Source organism: Triticum dicoccoides, chromosome 3B (genome assembly GCF_002162155.2).
Source record: "Triticum dicoccoides isolate Atlit2015 ecotype Zavitan chromosome 3B, WEW_v2.0, whole genome shotgun sequence".
Taxonomy (NCBI): domain Eukaryota; kingdom Viridiplantae; phylum Streptophyta; class Magnoliopsida; order Poales; family Poaceae; genus Triticum; species Triticum dicoccoides.
This window is the reverse complement of record NC_041385.1, coordinates 506,982,748-506,986,368: the sequence shown is the minus strand read 5'-3', so window position 1 is coordinate 506,986,368 and position 3,621 is coordinate 506,982,748.

Here is a 3,621-nt window from a genome sequence, read left to right as displayed (position 1 = left end):
TCACAAATATTATAAGATTCAACATCCTCCAAAATAGTGGGATTACTACTTCCTAAAGTTGACACTCTTCCAAACCCACTTTCATCAATATAATCATCATAGGTAAGAGGCATGCTATCATCATAACAAATTTGCTCATCAAAATTTGGGGGACAAAAAAATCATCTTCATCAAACATAGCTTCCCCAAGCTTGTGGCTTTGCATATCATTAGCATCATGGATATTCAGGGTTTTCATACTAACAACATTGCAATCATGCTCATCATTCAAAGATCTAGTATCAAGCATTTTATAGACTTCTTCTTCTAGCACTTGAGCACAATTTTCTTTTTCATCATACTCACGAAAGATATTAAAAAGTTGAAGCATATGAGACAAACTTAACTCCATTTTTTTGTAGTTTTCTTTTATAAACTAAACTAGTGATAAAACAAGAAACAAAAAGATTCGATTGGAAGATCTAAAGATATACCTTCAAGCACTCACCTCCCCAACAACGGCGCCAGAAAAGAGCTTGATGTCTACTACACAACCTTCTTCTTGTAGACGTTGTTGGGCCTGCAAGTGCACAGGTTTATAGCACAGTAGCAAATTTCCCTCAAGTGGATGACCTAAGGTTTATCAATCCATAGGAGGCGTAGGATGAAGATGGTCTCTCTCAAGCAACCCTACAACCAAATAACAAAGAGTCTCTTGTGTCCCCAACACACCCAATACAATGGTAAATTGTATATGTGCACTAGTTCGGCGAAGAGATGGTGATACAAGTGCAATATGGATAGTAGATAAAGGTATTTGTAATCTGAAAATATAAAAACAGCAATGTAACTAATGATAAAAGTGAGCGTAAACGGTATTGCAATGGTAGGAAACAAGGCATAGGGTTCATACTTTCACTAGTGCAAGTTCTCTCAACAATAATAACATAATTGGATCACATAACTATCCCTCAACATGCAACAAAAAGTCACTCCAAAGACACCAACAGCGGAGAACAAACGAAGAGATTATGGTAGGGTACGAAACCACCTCAAAGTTATCCTTTCTGTTCTATCTATTCAAGAGTCCGTAGTAAAATAACATGAAGCTATTCTTTCCGTTCAATCTATCATAGAGTTCATACTAGAATAACACCTTAAGACACAAATCAACCAAAACCCTAATGTCACCTAGATACTCCATTATCACCTCAAGTATCCATGGGCATGATTATACGATATGCATCACACAATCTCAGATTCATCTATTCAACCAACACAAAGTACTTCAAAGAGTGCCCCCAAAGTTTCTAACGGAGAGTCAAGACGAAAACGTGTGCCAACCCCTATGCATAGGTTCATGGGCGGAACCCGCAAGTTGATCACCAAAACATACATCAAGTGGATCACGTGATATCCCATTGTCACCACAGATAAGCACGGCAAGACATACATCAAGTAAATTGCTGAAAGCCATCACATTTGTGGCACGGATACTGCAAAACCACCATTATTGCCGAAAATTTCAAAAAACCACCACTTCCTCGGCAAGTGAGTAACAAAAAGCACTAAACATGCTGTGAGCCACGACTAACTGAAAACCTGACTTATCGGGCCCACCTGTCGGAGCCACGTGGCAAAGGGGAAATGGAATGGCGGAAACTGCCGTTTGGACACCGCTAGTTAAGCGCTGGTCGCGCGCGCGTTAGGGCATTCCTCCCCAACCGCTCTCTTCTCTGCCGCCGCCGCCGCCGCTGCCGCCGCCGCCGCCGCTGCCGTTGCGAGCAGCTTCGCACCACTGACGGGAGGGGAGACATGGTTTCTTGGTCTGAGCCTTCCGACTGTTCCGACTCTTCCTCTGACGATGTGAGCCGGGTAAGTTTCTGCTCATGCGCATCACATCTAGGGTTAGGGTTATGGAGAAAGGGGAATTTCTTCCCGATAGCATGTGAATTCATTTTCCTGTGGTTAGGTACCTGCCAAAATGGAGTCCACTGACTGGAGCGGCATTGCTTTGAATCACCCTGCACGTTGTGAGCATCGTGCCCCATGTGAGAAGTTTGTTGCCTTTGAATGGACTGATAGCGGCAGGAGAATCCTGGGGTGTGCAAAGAAGGTGATTTTCTTACCAGTTCAATTAGTTCTTACAGTGTTGAAGTGATTTTGTGAAAATGTGAATTCATTACTCATAGAATTGGTCTGTAATATGTGAATGCACTGAACTGCTGAGTTGACTGATGCAATAAGTCTGAAATTAGGCAGTTTCCAATTTCTTATATGTTGTGGCCATTGTTTTTTGAAATCATTTTAGCTCTATATTTTATTTCCAATAGTAGGCAGTTTAGGTACATGTTATTTTATTTCCAGTATGTGAATCCACTGAACTGCTAAGTTCCTGTTATTTTTTTTCTAAAAGCAGTACTTCTAAAATGCAGTAGTAGAAATTGGTTTAATTATATTTCCTTTCTTCACACATTCATAGGATGTACCAAAGTGCAACTTTGTGGACTGGATTGACTCTGAGTGGCCAGTCCAATTGAAGCAAGCTTTAAATACCATCTGGACTATGTATGAGGATGAGACGACCAATAGGTTGAGGCAGAATGTACTTAATGCTGAAGAAGTAGTGAAGGTAATGGAATACAAGAGGAAGATGGAACATGACCTCAGGTTTTTTAAAGTTGACTTTGCCAAAATGGTGGCTGACAAGGAGGATGCAATTACCCAGTTAGGCAATGCAAGGTTGGTTATTAGTGACCTGCAGGAACAGATTGAGAAAAAGAACTTGGCTGACAAGTCAGACACTAACATTCATCAAGTGCTGAGGCTCAAAGCAGAGAAATAGAGAGATCAAGAGAAGGAAGAGAAGGTGAAGCTTGTGCAGGAGATGGGCAAGATCAAGCAGGAGAGGTCCATGTTGTTGGAGGAGAAGGAGAAGTGGAAGCAAGAGAAAAGGCACCTAGAGTACACTATAGGTGATCTGTTCAATGAGAAGGAGGCCACCAAGGGGAAGATCAGGAAGATCAAAGAGATAGTTGATGAATGATTCAATGTTATTGTAGTTGTATCTGCTAGAGTACTCTATCTGCTATGTGTGTCACTGTCACTAAAAGTGCAAGACATTTGTACTAATTTGTGTTGCTGGATAATGCTATTAATTTGTGTTGCTGGATTAATTTGTGATGCTGGATTACTTTGTGTTGCTGGATAATGCTATTTCTACCACATTTTTGTTGAACCTGTTGATGTAGATGTACTCCAGGGAGTAGATGGTAGGTGGTTTTGGTTGTTTCTGTTTAGGGAGTAGGTGGTTTTGGTTGTTTCTGTCTATGGAGTAGGTAGTTTAGGTTGTCGTCAAGGCTCGATGACCCCTATTGTATGGTAAGGTAGTTTAGATTGTCGTCGAGGCTCGATGACCCCTATTGTATGGTAAGGTAGTTTAGGTTGTCGTCGAGGCTCGATGATCCCTATTGTATGGTAAGGTAGTTTAGGTTGTCGTCGAGGCTCGATGACCCCTATTGTATGGTAAGGTAGTTTTGGTTGTCGTCGAGGCTCGATGACCCCTATTGTATGGTTAGGTAGTTTTGGTTGTCGTCGACGCTCGATGACCCCTATTGTATGGTTAGGTAGTTTTGGTTGTCA